Source organism: Balaenoptera physalus, assembly GCF_965194825.1.
Source record: "Balaenoptera physalus genome assembly, chromosome: 4".
Classification (NCBI taxonomy): domain Eukaryota; kingdom Metazoa; phylum Chordata; class Mammalia; order Artiodactyla; family Balaenopteridae; genus Balaenoptera; species Balaenoptera physalus.
The window spans coordinates 17,484,299-17,506,168 of NC_138891.1; the positions used below are offsets into that span (position 1 = coordinate 17,484,299).

The 21,870-nt window shown below is 51.4% G+C and overlaps 1 long non-coding RNA gene across 1 annotated transcript in view; it reads left to right on the forward strand.

Moving 5' to 3' along the window:
- The window catches only part of LOC309660337, a 122,738-nt gene that overhangs the window by 54,112 nt on the left and 46,756 nt on the right, over window positions 1-21,870 (forward strand). The window contains exons 4-5 of the long non-coding RNA XR_014263351.1: window positions 699-13,216; window positions 13,328-13,561. This is a non-coding gene — a long non-coding RNA (uncharacterized lncRNA). The remainder of the gene's footprint in view (window positions 1-698; window positions 13,217-13,327; window positions 13,562-21,870) is intronic.

Genomic DNA, 21,870 nt, shown 5'->3' on the forward strand with positions numbered 1-21,870 from the left:
TTCCTATGAACCATCATTCATATCTTTTGCTCATTTTTCTGTTTGGTTATGTCTGTGACTTTTGTGGAGCTTTTTATATCTTGGGAAGGTGAATCCTTGGTGACTCAAGTAATACGGATTATTTCCCGGGTAGTCATTCATCTTTTGATTTTGCTTGTGGTGAGTTTTGGGCAGAGTATTGTAAGGAGGTGAATGAAAGAAAAGGCATCAGCATTGGGACGCGGAAGGAGGGAGAAGACAGAACAGATCCCCGAGAGAGATGTCCTCTGCCGACTGAAGCAGGAGGGAAGGAAGGTGATGGTGAGAGTGAAGGGACCACTTGTGGAGACTGGGGGACAGGGTTCAAATGCTCCAAGTGTGGTCCACTCAGACTGGCGGGTGGGGGCAGGAGAGGTTCCATGGCAGACGTGAAGATGTCTCTCCAGGAAAGGACTGCCCAGCTGCAAGGCTGTGGTCAGCTCACAGCCTACAGCTGTTGACTCCTGCTACATCCACCCAGCTTTCAGAACAAGTTTAAGGCCTTCTTGGGGTGGCCTTGGCAAATGACTGAGCAAGGTGGTGGTACAAGGGCCGAGGCATTTCCATGCTTCCCCCTAACCCTGGGCTCCTCTAGCGCTCCCTGGTGGGCTGGCAGAGATTGTCAGATCCACACCGCAGTCTGGAAGCTCCAATCGTGTTTTCTCTCCTTTCTTTCACAGGTGTTTTCTCCTGTGCCACACTTCACCCCGTAAGTCATCTTGCATTCCTAACTCCGTCTCAGCATCAGCGTCCTGGAAAACCCAGGCAGCCCAGACTCCTAAAATCCTCTGGTAAAAATTGACATACAAATTTTAGAATTCAAGAGCTATTCCTCAGTTTTAAAAAGTTCACTGAAATATATTTCTTGTTTGAGTCTAGAGATTTGCTTATTTGTTTTCCATTTGGTGGTGACTGTAAGTGTCCTTTGGCTTGGACATAAACCAAAAATGTTGGCCTGTGGGTGAAGACAGCTGAGGGCAGGCCCACCAACACCTGGCGGGGATTCCGATCTCAGCTCAGAGGCTGGAGGAGGGAGCATTGTGGAGTAGCCGGTCTGGGTCTGGGGTGACTGACCAGGCAGGCCAGGACCTCTGGACGGGTCTCTGAGGTAAGGAATGTGGGAGCACCTCCAACGCTGGCCCCAGGCCTGAGAACACACCACACAGGAGGTGGGGCTCAGAAACGCCTTCCCCAGCAGCTGCAGGTGGACCTGACTGCGCAGCCCTCGTGGGCAGCCTCTCTCTGGCCCAGCCATCTCTCCCGGGCCTGCTGCCGTGCCCTGACTGGTCTCCAGGTTGCCAGAGTGACCCCATTATAACACGTCTCGGCCTTCAGCTTTGGATGTTAAAACCTGGAGTCCACCTCCTTAGCCTGCGATTCAAGGCCCTTCATACACTGGCCCTGCTCTTCCTTTTCGGTCCCTTTTTAACCACCCCCATCCTTTAATCCCTTCATTCCACAGTCACAGGACCACCGGCCAGTCTGAGAACCCAGTGGGCATTGTGTCCCAGCTAGTCTCTCTGCCTGAAACACCCTCTCTTTCTCTCTCCACCCTTTAAGGCCTAGGTGGTATATCAGCTCCTCAGATGTGATTTACGGAGAGAGAGGTAGAGAGGAGACAGGAAAGTGTGGGTTCAGTTTGCCATGTTCAAGTTTCCTTAAGAGACTGCAGTAAATATTCAAAGTGCTCTTGATTAGAAAACATCTCTCCCCCACCCACTCCCCACCCACTTAGTTCCACTAAAACGTGGAACTGCCACGTCTTAGCGGATGCCCAGTGCGGAGCCTGGACCACATGGGAGCTGGGTTATATGGGTTACACATACATTCCTGGAAGAGAGTCTAACAGGCAGTTCTTAGCCTTTCTTCCTGCAGCCATTTTCACCCCCTGTTGGCCACCCCCATTTCCTCCGTGACCACAATCACTGATCAACATTAAAACCACTAATTTGTGTCAGACATTCTTTCAACTTTCTTACCAAGAGTGCTTGAAATGTTGAAATGCAGTAGAATGTAAGTCAGCCTTACTGACACTTACTGAGCATGTAATATGGGTGAGGCATGGTCATAGGTGGTAGGTCAGTGTGTTACAAGGAAGCATAATATGCAACAGAGTACGTGCCTCCACGGGAACGGATAGCTCCATTTGTAGACAAGGCAAATATCAGTCAATCAGTGGCTATGCGTGGTAAGTGACACAGGTCCTAAGTGACCGGGAACCTCAGAGGAAGGTGCTCAGAGCAGCTGAGGCAGCCGGGGAGCGCTTCCCACAGGAGGTGGGGATTGAGACGGTTTTTGAAGAATGGCAGGAGCTTAGCTAAGGAGAGCTAAGAGACTCTCCTCTCACTCTTAGGGAGGAGGGCCTCGAGGGAGAATGTGGCTCTGTGAATCACTCAGGAGGAGCCCTACTTAGTTTGTTTGATGAGCCTGGGATGCATCAGATATCTTTTTTCTTTCTTTCTTTCATTTTTTAAAAAACAAATTTATTTATTTATTTATTTTCAGCTGCGTTGGGTCTTTGTTGCTGCACACGGGCTTTCTCTAGTTGTGGCGAGCGGGGGCTACTCTTCGCTGCAGTGCGTGGGCTTCTCACTGCGGTGTCTTCTCTTGTTGCGGAGCACAGTCTCTAGGCGCGCGGGCTTCGGTAGCTGTAGCACGCAGGCTCAGTAGTTGTGGCTCGCGGGCTCTAGAGCGCAGGCTCAGTAGTTGTGGTGCACAGGCTTAGTTGCTCCGCGGCATGTGGGATCATCCTGGACCAGGGCTCGAACCTGTGTCCCCTGCATTGGCAAGTGGATTTTTAACCACTGCACCACCAGGGTAGCCCCAGATATCTTTTTAAAACACTGGTTGTCAACCATGGCTAATATTTTAATTACTTGGAAGCTTGAAAAAATGCTAATATCTGGGTCTCGCTTCCAAGGAGCATGATTGCATTGGTCTGGGGTGCGGCCCGGCTGCGGGGAGTTTTAGAAAGCTCTCCTGGTGATGTGCGGTGTGCAGCCAGGGCTGAGAGGCTCGGCTGTATGGGAAGTTCAGGCAACGTGAGGCTGTCAGCCTGTCAGCCCTTGGGCGCATGCAAATGTTGGGCTCTGGCACTTCTGAGGCGTGCCTCTCATTCCATCCTCCTGGACAGTAGCCACCCCAGGGAGGGGTCCGGGCCTCTCTTAAATCCCACTCGCACACCTGGCACGAGGTTCCCAGGAGGATTTCACAGTTTCACATTAAGCAGTCACGCAGTCATTGAGCAGGCTGCAAGCTGCTTGGCTTTCCTTCCGCCATCAGTTCCTCTCCTCTGGTGCTTTCCTGAAGCTCTGAAGCTGTGACCGTCGGAGGGGGGTGGGGGGCGGGGGCAGCTCCCAGGACAGCACCACGGGCAGGTTCCCTGAGCACACATCTACACACGCGGGCTGGGCAGGGGCCTGGCGTGGACCACAGAGGTGGTGCCAGAGGGGATTTCTCTCCCTGCGTTTCCTGGCGCTGAGTGGGGCCTGAATGAAGTCCACCTTGCCGTTTGAAGCTCTCTCCACTCAGTGGTCTCAGGAATGCTGCTCCTCATTTCAGAGAACTCTGTAGGTGTGTGGTTCTTGGCTGCCTGCTGGCATGCACATACTGGGTGAGGACTGGCCACCAGTCACAGGTTTGACCCAAGAAGGCCACGGCCCCACCCCCTTGCAGCAGCAAAGCCAGGTGTCCGAGCAACTCCAGGAAAGGGCACAGAGGGGTAACACCATGATTTTCTGACAAGAAAGATTGCTACACCCTGGGGTTTACAATCAAGGCAAGAGATGAAATGCCCTAGCTCGGTGGCCCTTTTATTTAGTTATTTATTTTAAAATAACTTTATTGATTTTGTTTTTAAATGATCCATGTTCTTTATTAAAAGAAAACAATGCAAACAGCAACACCCCCAGAAGAAACTGAAGTCCCACTGGCTCAAGAAAGCCAGTCTCTTTAACACTTTGTGAGCATCTCCAAAGGTCAGTGCTGCTGGCACTGGGCCTGTGCGCCAGGCAAGGGCACAGAGAACTCGACCTCTGAAAACCTTCTCAGTCCTGGGCCTGCATAAATGATGCGATGACTCTCTCTCCAAACAGCCCCTCTAGAGACTTCCCACCAGCCTGCCTTCTTGGAAAGAACATCCAGTGCTCCCACACCGGAACCGGTCCAAGCAGAGAGGATGCCGAGGCGGTGGCTCATCTTCCTCGGGTCTGCTCGGGAGCGGCCTCCTGGCAGTCATCTGCAGTCAGCTCCTTTGCCTCACAGCCCTGCAACTATGCTAAGAATGTGAACCATTTCCCATGGGACTGGCAACCGAGAAGCAATTCTGAGCCCAACCTCCCCAAATATCTGCTTTGCAAACAGATAAAACAAAGAAGCATCCTGAAAATGTGATCTTCGGCCGGTCACCTTAAGCGGTGTGCACATCTGCTCGCCTGCCAGGAGTGTTTCTGCTTCCAGAGGCCGTCTTGGAGTTGTTGAGGAGCTGGCTTGGGCTGTGGTGTGTTCCCCAAGAGGGCAGAGAACAGAGAACTCTCTGAAAGGGACCTCTCAGGGGAATGGGGACCAAGTAATGACCCAGGTCCTTTGCAGGGGTCTGGCTTCCATCCCAGTTCTGGGGTCTTCTGGGTGCCTTTTGGCCCCTGAGATGTCTGGGCTGCTTTCACCGGCAGTAAGAAACCACCTAGAGCAGCCTTTGGCCTGTCCAGCCCACAACACCTCCAATTTTGTGGCCTGATGGGGCGGGGGCGGGGGCAGGGCCAAGACCATGGCGAGCTTGTGAGAGGAGGAAGAGGACACAACTTTCTGAGTCGCTCTCACCTTCTGAGAGGCTCCAGAATACCTTGCTGCACCACTGCAGGCATGATGGGGTCCCCATGACCTAAATAACCTTTCAGATGTAGGGCAGGTGGGAGCCCTGACTCATCCCAGGGGAGCCTGCCTTGGGGAGGGTGGAAGTGGGGATTGATAATCCTGAGACGTTGAAACCACCTGCATGTTCAGTGATGGCTCAGTGAATCATGATATGTCCACAGTGTAGAAAATCATGTAAAAATCATTACCGTGAAGACTATTTAGCAACATTACAAATGTTCATGATACAGTGCTAGGTGAATGAAAGAAGAGATTCATGCAGAAAAGACTACAAAGGGATTTAAAAAAATAACAGTTGCTACAGTGGTGTGATTATGGACATCATTCTTTTTTTAAAAAATTTATTTATTTATGTATTTATTTTTGGCTGCATTGGGTCTTCGTTGTTGTGTGTGGGCTTTCTCTAGTTGTGGCGAGCGGGGGCTACTCTTCATTGCGGTGCGTGGGCTTCTCATTGTGGTGGTTTCTCTTGTTGCAGAGCATGGGCTCTAGGCACGTGGACTTCAGTAGTTGTGGCTCGCAGGCTCAGTAGTTGTGGCTCGCGGGCTCTACAGCACAGGCACAGTAGTTGTGGCGCACGGGCTTAGTTGCTCTGCGGCATGTGGGATCTTCCTGGACCAGGGGTCGAACCTGTGTCTCCTGCCCTGGCAGGCGGATCCAGATTCTTAACCACTGTGCCACCAGGGAAGTCCCAGGACATCATTCTTTTAAAAGAAAGCAGTGGCTTTAATGTCAGACAGATCTGGATTATTTGCTTAGTTATACAGTATTTCTCATTAGAAGCGACATTGGCAGGTAGCTTAACGTCTGTGAGATTGGTTAATATCTCTGAGATTGGTTCCTCGTCTGTAAAAGGTGCACAATAATTCCTGCCTTACAAGATTCCTGGGAAGATAAATCAGATGATGCGTCTGCTCTCTTCTTGCCTTCTTTCCTCCTCCTCCTCCTTCTCTCCCTCCCCCTGCATATTTTTCACTAACACAGCACCATGCAGTTACCCACAAAGGATTCCACCACCGAATCATCCTTAGGTCTGCCTATCTTTCTCTCTGTCTCAGGGAAGCGCATTTGCCTGTTTGGGCTCCAAGCAGAGCTGGAGCCCACATGCTCAGGGGAGGAGGGCCACTAATGACAAGAGTCTGGGCCGCCAGGGGCTGGGGAGGCCTGTTTTGTTTTAAATTTAATTTTTATTTTATATTATAGTTGATTTACAGTGTTGTGTTAGTTTCAGGTATACAGCAAAGTGATTCAGTTATACATATACACATATCCATTCTTTTTCAGATTCTTTTCCCATAGATAGTTTATCACAGAATATTGAGTAGAGTTCCCTGTGTTATACAGTATGTCCCTGTTGATTATCTGCTTTATATATAATAGTGTGTATATGTTAATCCCAAACTCCTAATTTATCCCTCCCCCACCCCTTTTCCCCTTTGGTAACCGTAAGTGTGTTTTCGAAGTCTGTGAGTCTGTTTATATTTTGTAAATAAGTTCATTGGTATCATTTTTTAAGATTCCACATATAAGTAATATCATATGATATTTGCCTTTCTCTGTCTGACTTACTTCACTTAGTATGATAATCTCTAGGTCCATCCATGTTGCTGCAAATGGCATTATTTGGGGAGGTCTGTTTTGTCTTTGCTTTCAGAGCTGCAACCGTGGTGCCCATCTCCAGCCCCCAAGCAAAGTCACAAATGCCATTCGGTTGAAGCAAGGATTTGGGATGCGGCCCGGCTGACACCACACAGCAGACCCTTCTCCCCTCCCTGCTGGTGGGCTCTAGCAGGATCCATGATTCCCAAGGCAGGAGGGCAGAGAAGTGATTTCCAGTGGCAAGGGGACATACATGTTTCGTTTCAAGAGTGTAGGATTTACATAGATGTTCGGAAAAAGTGAAGCAGTAGCTATAATGGTACAACAGACCTAAAACTGAACTAACATAAAGGGAAACATTATGTAAATAATGGTTGGGGTTGTGCCTGGATATGTCAAACACCAGGAAAGAGCAGGGGCATGACTGAAGCTTGGGGGCCACTGCCCTGACCTCTTTTTATTTTAAATTAATTGATTTATTTATTTATTTTTGGCTGTGTTGGGTCTTTGTTGCTGCGTGAGGGCTCTACTCCTCTCTGCAGTGCGCGGGCTTCTCATTGAGGTGGCTTCTCTTGTTGGGGAGCACAGACTCCAGGCGCGCGGGCTTCAGTAGTTGTGGCTCACGGGCTCTAGAGCACAGGCTCAGCAGTTGTGGCTCACAGGCTTAGCTGCACTGTGGCATGTGGAATCTTCCCGGACCAGGGCTCGAACCCGTGTCCCCTGCATTGGCAGGTGGATTCTCAACCACTGCGGCACCAGGGAAGCCCTGCCCGACCTCTTGCATCCATCCTCTAACTCTGACCCAGCCTCGTCTCTTCCAGGGTCTGTCCTGCCCCCCTCCCACTATGGCCAGAGGTCTTCCTAAAAAGAAACCTTCACTACAAGGCAGTGCCCTTAGGGAGAGGAGACGTCTGGACTTCTCCTTGGCAAGGCCTCCAAGATCTTCTAGGATGGGCCTCTGCCCATCTCGCTAGATTCTCTGTCACCCTTGTCCTTTTCCCACTTTAGATTCCTATACAGTGGACTTCCAAACCCAGCTTGCTCACGACGCCTCTGAGTCTTGGGATATGCTGACTCCTCTACCTGTGATGTCCTTTCCCCCTCGTCTGTCTTAAGGACTCCTATTCAACCTTCAAAGCCTTTGCAAGGGTCTCTTTCCTCTGTGAAACTGTCTTGATCTCTTTGCAAAGGGTTAAGCCCACCTCCCCCTCTACCTTTTCTTTTTATATATAAATTTATTTATTTATTTATTTATTTATTTATTTATCTTTGGCTATGTTGGGTCTTCGTTGCTGTGCGCTGGCTTTCTCTTGTTGCGACGAGTGGGGGCCACTCTTCATTGCGGAGCGGGGGCTTCTCATTGCAGTGGCTACTCTTGTTGCAGAGAACGGGCTCTAGGGGTGCAGGCTTCAGTAGTTGTGGCACACAAGCTCAGTAGTTGTGGCACACGGGCTTAGTTGCTCCGCGGCATGTGGGATCTTCCCGGGCTCGAACCCGTGTCCCCTGCGTTGGCAGGCAGACTCTTAACCGCTGCACCACCAGGGAAGTCCCTCTCCCTCTGTCTTGAACACCATTTTATCACATGGAGCCCAAAGCTGCTGTTTCCTTGACTGTCTCCTCGGTGAGGTGGCCTCTGTGGGCCCTGAACGTTTAGTTCAAAGTTACTGTACCGGGACTTTGTACGGTAGCTGGTATATGACAGGCACTCAGATACTAGAAAACATACAGTAATTATAGCTACTGTTTGTGAAGTGCTCTCCATGTATTATCTCCCTGAACCCACACAGCCTCCTTAAGAGAAAGAAACTACTGACGCACCTATGTGAGACATGAGGCTGAGAGATGGAACGCATTTGCTGCAAAGCTGATAGTGGAGGGGGCAGGACCAAAGCCAGGCCACCTGACTTTCGTGCTGGGCCCTCGGCCCACTGCTCTCTGCTCTCCTGCGCTCAGAGCTGCCCCTTGGTGGCGTGCACCAGGCGGGCCTCTGGCCCCAGTTAGTTCACAGGACTCCTTCCGGCCACCAGGTGTGGCCACAGCCCCAGGCTGGAGCGCACAGGCTCCTGGGGCTGCTCTATAAAGGGCACAAGGCTCAGGGTGGAAAAGCAAGAGGAAGGAGAAAATAGAGTTGAGTCAGATGCCTTGTGGAATTTCTGGCCTTTTTTGAATTCTGGGAAGAGAAAAAATGGCCGTACTTATTCCAAGTATGTCAAGAGAATAAGGGGCTCCCTACTGTTTACATGAAAAAAATCTCTGGCAGCCAACACCTGCAAGCAAGAGGCTGGGAATCTGTGAGACCCAGACGCCCTGAGCTGGGGCCCCAGGCCCCCAGGGAGGCAGCTGGCCAAGAGGGAAGAAGCATGAAGGGAAAGGGGCAGACAGGACCGTCCTCGCAGCCCCAGCATTTCCTGCAGGAAGAATGTGGTCCCCGTCCCTGGAATGTGGGTGGCCCCTCCTGTGTGGAAGGGGAAGTGAACGGCCACCTCCCTCCAAGCTCCCACTGCCGGCTGGGCGCCCTGCTCTTGGAGGCACTGGGCTGTCTAGTCCAGCTTCATTCCTCAGCAGCCCTCTCCTCGAAGGAGAGGCCCCGCGCTCAGAGCTTTGCAGAAATACATTAAGAACAATTAATTAGCTATCTTCATGCACATGTACGTGCATGAATTCAGTCAGCAAACATTTATTCCTTCATTCAATATGTGCCCTGGGGCTGGAACTGCTGTCAGGTCCTGAGGAGCTGGAGGCATCTGGCAAGGTCTAGATTGCAGTTTCTCACTTGGGGGTGGGTTTGCTTGAGAATCACATACACGTGCTGGGCCCCACCCAATCTAGGAATCAAGACTTTTGGGGAGGGGTCTGGGTCTGGGCCTGAGGAATTTGAAAAACTCCCCAAGTGGTATGGACGGGAATTCAGACACAATGACCAGGTTGGAAACATTTTTGTTCAGAGCTATCTCCACAGTCCTATCTCTCTGGGAGGATGGAGGCATGATCTCCATCTTGAATTCATTCATTCATTCATTCATTTGTTCCACCGGTATTTAGTATTTATTGAATGCTAGGCATGGGGTTGCAGAGTGACCCTGGCCTCCCGGGGCTCTCACAGGTGTGAGGGCCCATCACGCCAACCCCCTCCTCTGCAGAGCTCCCCACTTCATTCTCACAAAAGCCAAAGTCCTCATCGGGCCCCATGCGGTCTCTTCCCAGGTACCTCTCCCACCGCCCTAGCCCCTGCTCAGGCCTTTGCTCTAGCTGCCCCTTCCATTGCCAAGCTCCTCCCTGGGGTCCCCTCTGCTAACTCTCTTGAAGGCTACCACCTGCCCCCACCCCGAGCACCGCTTTCCCTGCTCTTCAGCTTCTGTTTTCCCTAGCGCGTATCACTTTCTGATGTTCTCTGTCGTTTGCTTATTAATTATGAATACTATTACTGTTGTCTGTCTCTCCCTCTCCTCCAACGGAATGTAAGCACCCAGAGGGCAACATCTTTGCTTTATCACAGATCAGGAATAGTCCCTGGCCTAGAGTGGGTGCTCAGTAAATATTTGTTGAATGAATTAAGCAAATAATAACACAGATAAATATAAAATTACTAATGTGGTAAGTGCTGGCTAGAAAGAATGATCAAAATTATCTCTGAGCTCCTCCCAGCTTGTCAGCTGTATAATTTCACTTTTGTGTTTCTTAGAAACATCGTTTGGTGTTTACAATTATCCCATGTGGTCAAGACCATTCCTTTCTATCTTTGTTATCATTGTATTCTTCCCATAATCCAGGCCTCAGGAGGGGAGAGTATGTTGAAGACCCAGAGGTCTCGGTCTCTCCGCTGCCCCAGGAATGAGGGCAGCAGGGGACCAGTTGGTGGCCGGTGGCCAGTCACGTATTCAGCCAGGACCAGTCACAGAACCTGTTCAAAGGATGAGATAATGGGATTTTAGAACAGTTGTAAAAATACCTTACATGCCAGCAGGGAATGGATCAGCGGGTTCAAGAGGTGCTGAGGCTTCTGACCTCCCATGGAAGCCAAGGGAGAGAGAATTCCAAGGAAAGTGCTCCGGAGTGTCAGTATTGCGTATGTTTGTTTTTGTGTATGTGTGCACGTATTTGTGTAAAAGGAGCTGATGCCACTGACCCCATTCCCAGAACCCCAGCAGAGATCAGAAAAGCCACTTCTGCAAGGCAGAAGGAGAACCACATCCAAGAACTAACCCATCAAAGAAAGGATGTGTCAGGCAGCACCCTGGCACAGAGGGCAGAGGGGACATCAGCCTTAGCCCAGCCATATGGACCCTTAACCATCCCAGGGATGGGGCGGGGGGCAGCAGGTCAGTGCAGTCTGAGACTCTCAAGCCCCTTTCTTCTGTCTCCCCTCTCTCTCCCCAGGCGGCTTTTGGCATCTGCCTATTATGAGTGCCCGGCATCCTGGTCAGGGTGACCATGAGGGTTAGGTTAGTCTTTGGCCTGGTTGATGTGCCCATTTCCCAGAGAGCCAGAGCTGGGCTCCAGGAAAGCTGGGATGAAGAGCGGGCTAGGCCAAGGAGAGAGTGCCCTCCTGTGTTCTCTGGAGCAGGGGGCCACCCGCCAGCATTTTCTCCATGCCCAGATATTTCTTGGTGCCCCAGAGATGTTACCCTTCTTTAAATGTGCTGAGGGCAGTGCCTGATGATTCAGGGAAGTGGCGGGTGAGGATGGCGCCGCTAAGGAGTGTGCAGTGAGGGCGGGAAGCTTGGGAAAGCCCGGCGCACGGTGTTCCACCAGGGCAACATGTGGCCGTCTCCGGGCCAGAGGGGGCCTACGGAGACGGAGACACCAGACCAAGGAGGCTGCAGGAGGGGGGCCAACGTCAGAGGTGGCATGGCTGGGTCAGAGCTGGCACACTCCAGCAAGGGTGAGACCGGAGGTCACAGGCGGTGACTGAGGTCACGTGGTGGGGATGGGGTGGGGACAGGTCCTGGGAGCCCACGGGGAGGAAGGAAAGCATCCCTTCTGCTGGGTATGACTCCAGGCTGGAATTGTGTGTGGATTGATCAAGTCATCCCTGTCTCAAGCACCTTCTGTGGTTCTGATACCCCCAGATCCAAGTCAAAATCCCTCATGGACAGCCTTCAAAGCCCCACCACAGGTACCAGCTCCCTCTCCCAGCCTCTCCCAGCCTCTCCCAGCCTCTCCCAGCCTCAATCCCACTTCTTCCCATAACCGCGGCTTCTTCTTTGGTGCTTTCAATCTCATTCCTCACCATAAAGTGCCACCACTTCCCAGAAACCTTTCCCAAACATGCCTGTGCCCTTGGTGACCGGGAATGGCTCTTTTGTCTGGGGGTGTCCCTCCTTCAACCACAGACAGGCAACGGGCACAGAGTGGAGAGGGCTCTTGTGAAGGCTGGGCCCAGGGAGCCCACCTTCCCCATTCTCCTCTGCCCAAGCTCGTGTACCCCCGACGAACCAAGCCTCTCAAACACAAGGACAGCACCGAAGTGAGCACACACAAAGCGTAAGGCAGGCAGGCTTCCAGAGCCCAGTCCCTGACTCTACCATCCAGACCAGCAGGCCCCAGAGTGGTTCCTTGAGACAGCAGCTCTGTCAGGGACAAAGGGATTCCATGCCAAATGCATTCAGAAATCTCTCTGGTGATTCAGAATCACCCATTAGCACATTAAAGACTCTGAAAAGTCCTGCAGGAAAGTGCCTCTTTGAGTTATTTAAGCCAGCACTTCCCAAGTTTACGTGACCAGGAGACCTGTTGTGTATGTGTGTGACACAAAGTATGACACTCATTAACATTGCCCAGAGCTCCTGCGTTGGGCAGACTTGGACCTCCTCTGTGCCTGATGTGCCATCTGACTTCAGGCAAGTTCCCTGGATGTTCTGAACCTCAGATGCCTATTTGCAGAATAAGTTCCTCGTGTGGTCAATGAGAGTGAGTGCGTGTTTGGCTGGCGGTCCCAGGAGGACATACCGTGGGCTCCTGTGGGTCCAGCCTTGTCGTTATGGCCCAGGGCTCATGGGGCAGAAGCAGGAGTGAGTGCTCTGGAGGACATGATCCTCGGGATCACACGCAGGACCCCCCCTTCTGACCCACCCTGTGGCCATCCGACAAAAGAGGCCCCCTTCCGGGCAGCAGGCATTTCCTGGGGTCCGTGCTGTCCTGGTCACCCTCTCTCCAGGCCATCTTGTACCCCTCGGCCCTCCACTCTCTAGCCGTATAGAATGGCTGCCGGCACCCCCTGCACACTGCTCTCCCTGCCCTCACCCCGGCCACCCGCCTTCCGTCCTCAAGCCTCTTCCTTATCTGGCAGGTCAACCTACAGGCCTCAGGTGAGATGCTCTTCCTCTCTGAGATTTCCTGGCTTCCCTCAGGTCTCTGCCCTGGGCTCCTGTAGAATCTCTGCTTCCACTTCACGAACTTCACGAACGCTTGCTCCACATGTTGTGAGTTTCTCTTATCAGCTGCCTCCAGCCGGCTTGAGCTCCTCTGAGGCGGGGCTGCTGCACCACCCGTGGCCAGCATGACAGTAGAGGAGGGGTCAAAAATGATGTGATTCCCTCTCACCCACTCTGGGCCTGCTCTGGCCTCCTCCTCCCTCCTCCTGCGGGAGCCGGAGACTGTGTCAGCCACCTGCTGCTGAAAGTGATGACTCACCTGTCCCCACATCAGCCCCACATGGTGAAAACCCCCTCCCAGGAGCATGGAGGAAGTGCCGCAGACTGTGGCTGGGCCCTGTCACAGGGAGCAAGTGAGTGCTGGATGGGAGGTGCCTGTGCGGGGGGGGTGGGGAGCCGGTGGGGGGTAGGGGGGGTTGGGAGGCTCCCACCCTCGCCCTGAGCATCTTCTTGGTTTCTGCCAGCTGGGGTTGTGCAGAGGGGCGGTTGTGTGGCCCTCAGCAGAGGTGGGGCTTAGGGACCTGGGCATCCCGGGCAGATGATGAGAGAGGACGGTGCTCAGAAGCCCAGCCCAGCCCAGACTGCCTGACATGCTGTGAGATCCGCGAGTCCCAGGTAGCTGGTGAAGAGCCAAGGCCCAAATCATCCCCTCCTTAAGCCTGAGGTGGGAGGCGGACAGCAACCCTGATGCGGGGCAGGTGAGTGAAGGACCTGAGACGGGGCCCTGGGACCTTCTAGCTTGGCCAGAGCAGCCCAACGGGCCAGCAGGGCAGGGAGGGCGGGCCCAGTGCCTCGGGGAGCCAGTGAGCTGCTAAGGGGCTCCGTTTTGGGTGAGGCCCAAAGCCCGAGGGCCACGCTTCCTCCCATGCCCGGGGATGCTGGGCCTGAGGGTTCCCATGGTCACTGCCCAGCAGGGAATCTCCCATGGGCAACTTGCTTGCTGGGGCCCCTGGCAGCCTCCCCCAGCCCTCCTGTAGGTCACTATTTTGAACTTAAGGCCAGAGCTGCCAAAGAAGTAGCAGGATGGACTTCCCTGGTGGCGCAGTGGTTGAGAATCTGCCTGCCAATGCAGGGGGACATGGGTTCGAGCCCTGGTCTGGGAAGATCCCACATACCGCGGAGCAACTAGGCCCGTGAGCCACCATTTACTGAGCCTGCGTGTCTGGAGCCTGTGCTCCGCAACAAGAGAGGCCGTGACAGTGAGAGGCCCGTGCACCGCGATGAAGAGTGGCCCCCGCTTGCTGCAACCAGAGAAAGCCCTCGCACAGAAACGAAGACCCAACACAGCAAAAAAAAAATAAATAATAAAAATAAAGGAATTCCTTTAAAAAAAAAAGAAGTAGCAGGATGCATAGCACTGTGGGCCTTGGGATAGGGATGGCGGGGCCCACAGGGTGAGTCTCCAGCTCCTGAAATGCAAACTGACCTTGCCACTCCCTGCCTCCCATCCCTCCCTGTGCCCTCCAGGGTAACAGGGTAACATGCAACCCTTGCCTCCAGTGATGTGGTCTCGACACCCTAGGAAAGCCTCACCTCTCACTCTTCTCCACTTGTGATCACTTCTGTTTCCCTCTGCCCTGAATGCTGGGTACCAGCACCCAGCTCCATCCCCCTCCTCCTGCCCTTGCTGCTCCACCAGGGCGTGACTCTGACCCCCAGCTGCTTCCTCTCTGCAGCCCCACAGCTCCCCCCTCCCCTCCCACTGCCAGCTCTGTGCACTGCCAGGTGGGCCCAGATGTCACACTCTTGACCAAGATGCTGAGGATCCTCTGGGAGCCTCTCCCCAGCAGTCCCCTGCTCAGCCTGCGGACGCCTGCACCCATTCACCTCCCTGAGTGCAGGGGCCGCCTGGCTCTACCGGGAGTCTCTTATCCAACCTTCCCAGCCACTCCTGCTCCCGGGGGCTCCCTGAGCCTAGCTGTGGGGTCTTGTTCATAATATTCCGGCAAGGTCTGACATCTTTCATGTTGTTCACATTAGGGCTCCTCTATGGGGACCCAGGCCCCTGGGTCCCTGTTCTCTGCCCTGAGCCCCTCACCTGTAGATTCCCCCCTGCAACACCTTACTCTCCCCCCACCCCCCCTCCCCCGCCATCACCTCCCTGCATCTCTGTCCTCCCTGCTCTCAGCCTCCTCTGATAGGATGCCGCTGGTGGGGCAGTCTGAGTCCCCTTGTTCCTCTCCCCTCGCAGAGCTTGTCTTAGATCAAGTTTTGCTGGTCTCAGCTAGCTGCATGCCCTGCTGCTCTTGTCTGAGACCTGCCCTCCAGTCTCTGGGGCTGTCCTGGCCCTGACACCCACTACTAGCCCTCCCTAAGGTCCTCATGGGAGCTGCTCAAGTGATCGCTTATCCACTGACAGCTCCCACTGCCGGCCTCCACCCCACGCCAGGCCTAGGCTGGAGCCGGGGCTGCAGTGTGGACAACAGGCCCTGTCATCAGGGCTCTCACAGCCTGCTGGGCAAACAGTTTACAGAATCAGATAGACCCATTACTGCAGGAGCCGACCAAGGTGCTTGCGAGCTTGGTGGGCAAATGGGGTTATGACCGGGAGAGAGTCCAGGAAGATGTATTTGAGCTTCTCCAGACTCTGGCCGTTTGACCTCTGCCCTTCACCTGCTCACACCATCTCCTCCCAATGGCTTCTGTGATGCTCGCTGGTCTCTGATCACAGCTTTGGGGGCACGTGTCCAGACAGTCCCATTGCCTTGAGCCGACCACCTGCTCTTGTGACCCCATCATGTGCTTCACAGGGGCTGAGTTCTTGGTTGCCCCTGGAGTGAGGGCCCCTCTACTTGGTGTGCAGAATTGTACTTAGGGACTCCTTGGGGAAGGAAAGGCTCTGATCCCTAGGAGGAGGCTACCCCTCTAGCCCTATCCAGCTGAGGGGCCTCCATAAAGGTCCCTCTGCCTCCTTCCCATCTGAACCAAAGGCCTCACTTGTCATTTTTGTTGAGGTTGTGAGCAGTTGTGTTTGCTGCCAGGGCAACCTGCTCCAGGTTTTTGTGGGAGCAGAGGGCATGGTACCTAGAGCAAAACCAGCCCACCATGACGGTCTGCTGGCCAGCGCCTGCTGCCGAGGGGGCAGCCAGGCTGTACAGAGGGGCTGGCCCTCATCGTCTTGGTAACAGGGCCCAGACATGAGAGCACTGGAGGAGGCTGAGCTCCATTCTCCCCCTGCTGACCACCTCCAGGTGCGTGTCCCAAGGTTCAGGTTGAAGGCTGTAAGTGGAACACCATGTGAGTGGTCCTGCCAGCCCCTGGGCCTCACCTGGTGCATCTCACACCAACTAAGGATGACCCTGGATGAAGATGGAAGTTCCCATTCGAAGCGCATGGTTGGAGAAGGGTGAAGAGCAGATCCTAGTAGGAGGGTTCTGCTCTGGACAGACAAAACAAAGGTAAACATAGCATGAGAGAATGAATGAATAAATGAATGAACCAAGAGCAAAAGACATCTTTACAGATGATGGTACAGTTTGCAAATCATTCTTGTTGGTTCTTACAAAAGGCCTGTGACCCCAGTGTATAAATACAACCAGGATTCCACCCATTTCTGTACTAACTCCCTGGTTTGAAAATCTCTTGCCTCAGTCAGCATTGTGCATGAGGATATAGCTGCTTCTTTGGAGATTTGAGATCATGCCATCCTTGCTTTAGGGTTAGTCTATGATCCCCAGCAATGATTACCTGAGCTTGTGACTAGAGCCATGAGGGCCCAAGACATGGGTCATTATCCAGAACCAAAAATGAGAGGGCCCTTCGCCTGGGAATCAGAGAGCAAGCGGATTACTCAGTTTAAACCTCATACTATCTTCCCCTACAAAGAACGCACTGCTTTCTCTCAGGCTTTTATCCAAACACATGGCTCATTCTCCAGGGCATCATGATCAGCTGCTGCACTTGCTTCTTAAGGGCAAGACCTGCATCTGCTCATCTTATCCTCCCAGAACTTGGGACCTATGGTAGATTGTTTGCAAAGAGAGTTTCAACAACCCCTCTCATTCCTGTGTGTATGGTCCTTTGCAATGTGGCTCTGCTGCGTTTTCCATGAAGAGGTGGAGTCTGTCTCCCTACCCCTTGAACTTGGGTTTGCCTGTGGTTTGCTTTGACCGCTATAATGCAGCAGCCTAGTCCTCAAGAGGACTAGCTTTTGCTAGCCCTAGTCCTCAGCTTTTGCTCTTGTACTCTTAGAATCTGCCAGCCTGTGTGTGAACACGCTTGGGCTAGCCTGCTGGAGCATGAGAGACACATGGAGAAGAACAGTGCCATCTCAGATGTGACTCACGAGGCTGACTGCCACCAGCGCCAAGAGCCGGACATATTAATAAGGCCATCTTGGACCTTCCAGGCCCAGTAAGGCCACTAGAAGACTGTAGTCACACTAGTGATCCAGGTGAGACTAGCAGAAGAATCTCCCAGCTGAGCCCAGGCCAAATTGCTGACTCATAGAATTGTGAGCAAATAATACGGTGGTTGTTTTAAACAGCTAAATTTTGAAGTGGTGTGTTACACAGTAATAGGTAATGGGTACAGGGAAGTTTGTAGTTGTAGAGGGTTGAACTGCGTGTCCCCCCAAAACATGTTCAGGTCCTAATCCCCAGTACCTGTGTAATTTGGATATAGGGTCTTTGCTGATGTAACCAAGTTAAGATGAGGTCATACTGTATTAGAGTGGACCCTAAATCCAATGCTGATGACTTTATAAGGGAAAGGAGAGAGATATTTGGATATAGAGACACAGAGGGAACACAGGGAAGAAGGCCATGTGACTACGGAGGCAGAGATTGGGGGTGTGATGCGGCTATAAACCAAGGAATGCAAAGGATCGCTGGGAGCCACCAGAAGCCAAGAAGAGGCTAAAAAGAATTCTCTCCTAGTGCCTTTGGAGGGAGCATGGCCCTGCTGACACCTTGATTTCAGCCTGTCAGCCTCCAGGACAGGGAAATAATACATTTCTGTTGTTTTAAGCCACCCCACTTTGTGGTGATCTGTTACGGCAGCCCTAGGAAATGAATGCACTAGTTCAACAGTTCTGCTCAGGGAGTGCTGGCTGGCTGCATGGAGAAACTGAGAAGCACAGAAGCACAGAAGCCATCCTTATGGCACCTCTTCCCCGCACTAGCTGCAGTCACCATGTAGCTGGGTCACCACCGCCCATGCACACGCATGTCCTGCTTAGCCCTGGAGGGCTGGCTCCAGGTCTGCCAGGCATGATGCTCATGGCTTTCTTTGAAATGAAGGTGCAGGGTGTGTGTGTGTGTGTGTGCACACTTTTTTTCTGCACATAAAAGTAGTTTTGTGAGCCTTTAAATATGCTTAGAAAATATAACAAAGTAAAAAGAAGAAAAGAAAAATTCCCCATAACTTTATCTTCTAGAGACAGCCACAGTCAACACTGGTTTGTAAATCCTTAGTCTCCTCGTTTATATAAGTATTAACATACTATATGTGTTGTTTTGTGTCCTATGTTTTTCACTCAGTAATATGCCATGGACCTTTTCTGTGTCAGTAACCACGAGTGTGTTTACTCAGCACGTGTTTATTGAATACCCCTTGTGTGTCAGATGCATGAAACAGTGCAATGATGAAAATGACTGCATTCACAGTTCCTGTCCTCGTGAAGTTTATAGCCTAGCAGAGGACACAGCCAGCAAGCAAATAATTACACAAATGCTTTTTTGATTTTCTATTTTGTGACCATTTTAGAATTACAGAAGACTTGCAAAAAATGATGCAGAGTTCTCATATACCCATCACTTAGCTCAGCTTCCCCTGGTATTAACATCTCCCACAACTAATATTATAGTTCTGAAGACCAAGAAATTAACATCGGTGCAGTATTATCTAGTACAGATTTTCTTATTTATATATATATATTAATATCTATCTATCTATCTATCTACATACACACATAAGAATGTTTTTTTCTGTTCTAGGATTTAAACCAGTGTCTCATGTTATGTTTAGTTGTCATTTTTCCTTAATTGCCTCCAATCTGTGACAGTTCTTTAGTCCTTTATGACCTTGAGACTGAACAGTATTCGTCAGTTACTTTTTAGAAGGTCCCTTAATTTGGGTTTGTCCAATGTTTTCTCATGATCAGATTGAGGTTATGTGATCAGAAAGGATGCCACAGGGGTGGTGTGCCCTTCTCAGCGCATGGTATCAGGAGGTACATGATCACAATATGTCTTATTACTACCGATGTTAACCTCTTGGTCACTTCGTTAAGTTAAAATCTGCCAGGTTTCTACACTCCAGTGTTGCCATTTTTCCTTTTGTCATTAATAAAAATTTTGTTTGGGGAGAGTATTTTGAAACTATGCAAACATCATTTTTATTCTTTAATTTTTGCCACTAAGATTAACATCCAGGGGTGGACCTTGCCTGCAGAGATCTGGAGTTCTAATGGTAGTTTTGTATTTCCTCATTCTTTCTATATTTAGTAAGAATTTTTCTGTAAGGGAGAGTTGTCACAAATATTTCTTCTGTGACAGCAGTGAAGAGTTTTACAAGGATGCAATGAGAACAGAAAACAGAGTGACTTAACTCAGTCGGGATAGTCAGGGAAGTCTTTCCTGGGGAGGTGACATTTGAGAAATTCCTGCAGGATCAAAACAACTTAGCAGGGCAAAGGGTTGGGGGCACAGGGGAGAATATTCCAGGCACAGGGAATAGCATGAACAAGAGATCTACACCTAAAGCCGATGGAGACTGCATGAAACTGCGTGACTGACTTTGGCCAGGTAGAAACCTTGGTCATCTGGAGGGGCTTCCTCAGTTGAGAGGAGCAGCTGTTTCTTACTCCAGCCAAAGCCTTGCCAGGTGGAAATAAGGGCCTAGAATTGCTGGAAGTTCTGGGGTTCAAGAGAAAATGGACATCTGGATTTTTTTTTCCATAAAAATTTTCAATCTTTTTAATTTCAGCAAATAATCCCATTCTCCTTAAAAGCCAAATGTAACCTGTGAGCTGTCAGGGTTTTGGTTTTGTGTGTGTTTTTTTTTTTTTTAAGACTTTATTATTTTAGAGCAATTTTTGGTTCACAGTAAGATTGAGGCGAAGGTACAGAGATGTCCCATGTGCCGCCTGCCCCCCACCTCCCCACACAGCTTCCTCGTTATCAACACCCCACCCCACAGTGGTACATTTGTTATAACTGATGAACATACACTGACACATCATAATCACCCTAAGTCCCAAGTTTACATTAGGGTTCGCTCTTGGTATTTACATTCTATGGGTTTTGACAAATGTATGATGACCTGTATTTACCATAATAGCATCATACAGAGTAGTTCATTGCCCTAAAAATCCCGTGTTCCGCCTCTTCATCCCTTTCCTCTCCCTTCCCTCCCACCCCCAGCTGTCAGGTTTTACCTGTGCATGGCTGGATCATAATTTATTTATCTCTCTCCTATGGCTGGACCTTGAACTTATTATCAATTGTTCACTGTTATAAACAACGCTGTGATGAACATCCTTGTACAGACAACCTTGGCACCTTCTTTAGCTGTGAAGCTTTGCTCTGAATAGTCACCTGTGGCCTCTTCATCACCAGACCCTGTGGCTTTTCCAGGCCTGCTCTCCTCCACCCCTCTGCGCCTGATGCCTCCATTCTCCCTCTACTTTCTTTCAAGCCAGAGTTGACTGAGACACCCTGGAGTTCACTCCTTAGTAGAGTCTGTGAGGTGATCTGGGATGTGGTCCCATAGAAGGTGCTTAGCTCTCACCTGGGCAGAGGGGCACTGCTGGTCCTGGTCTTAGGGGCATTTCAGGCCGGAGCTCTGGCCTGGCTCGTTCTGCTGCTCTGCTTCCTGGAGGAGAAGGGCCCAAGGCCAGCTCTGCAAGAGCTCTGGTTGCTGAAAGGGCAGCAAATACATTCTTGGTAGATTCACTGAATTGCTCTGATAAGGCTGGTATGGAGGAGATAAGGAGCTCAGGCCTGATGCCAGAATCCAGAGAGGAATTCCCAGCACACGGGGAGGGAAGAACCTGGGGTCCATTCTTAGAGCTGGCAGGCAGGGCCCATCGCCCCAACTCTCTGGCCAAGATCAGGTTTCTTCCAATTTTGCCCTCTTGTGCCTTGGCATCGTGACTGGGCAGTTCTCACTGTGTATGTCAAAAGCCAGGCTGACACATGGTGGAGGGGAGAGGCAAAATGAAAGGCAGCTTTCTTTTCCCCTAAAGCTCCTACCTGGGGAGACAGGAGAAAACTTCCTTGCTGGCTTGTCCTGAAGAAGTCTTCATCTGTGTCCAGGTGAGAGGAGAGGGTGGAGCCCTGATGGCTGCTCCTGGGGGGTGAGGTGGGGGATACCTCATGTTCTCTAGGTCTTAGATTGGTCCAAGTGGCACCTACTGAGGGATTTTTAAAGTTATGAATAGAATAAAGCTACAAGAGAGTCTGGCTGTCAATGGACTTCCTTCCAGAATAATTTTAAAAGTTTAAAAAATGACCATAGAAATAATAATGTCCCCGTTTACTGAACACCTAATCTATGCTAGACATCATGCTAAGGGCTCTTCATACATTTTCTCATTTAACCCTCATGCCAGCTTCCAGCAGTTCAGATTAACAGCCCTGTGTTCAGGATGAGATTAAAAACCTATTCAGAAGTTGTATTAAGGCCAGGCCTGTGAGTGGTGACAGGCTTGGCTGCCACAGCATCCAGAAATCCCCGCCCAGATCACAGTGGACAAGACCCCGCTGTTCACCACACACCCACTCATCTGTCTTGTGTCTGCTCTCAGGGGCCCTAGAACATATGTCGCCACCCTGGGACCTTGTCATGTTTCCCCAGCTTGGGGGTGGGGGTGGGCCGCCTGTGGAGGGAGGGTTCCAAGTCTCCAGAAGCTTCTGCCTCCTGAGTCTGGGCCGTCAGGTGAGATACCCTTGACTGGCGGAACAAGCTGCCCAGTGTCCCCTCCCCTGGGAAGGGTTTCATTCTAGTTCTGGATTTTTCATAGTCTCCCCTGCCTCTGTGCTTTACAAGGATCATGCATACGCAG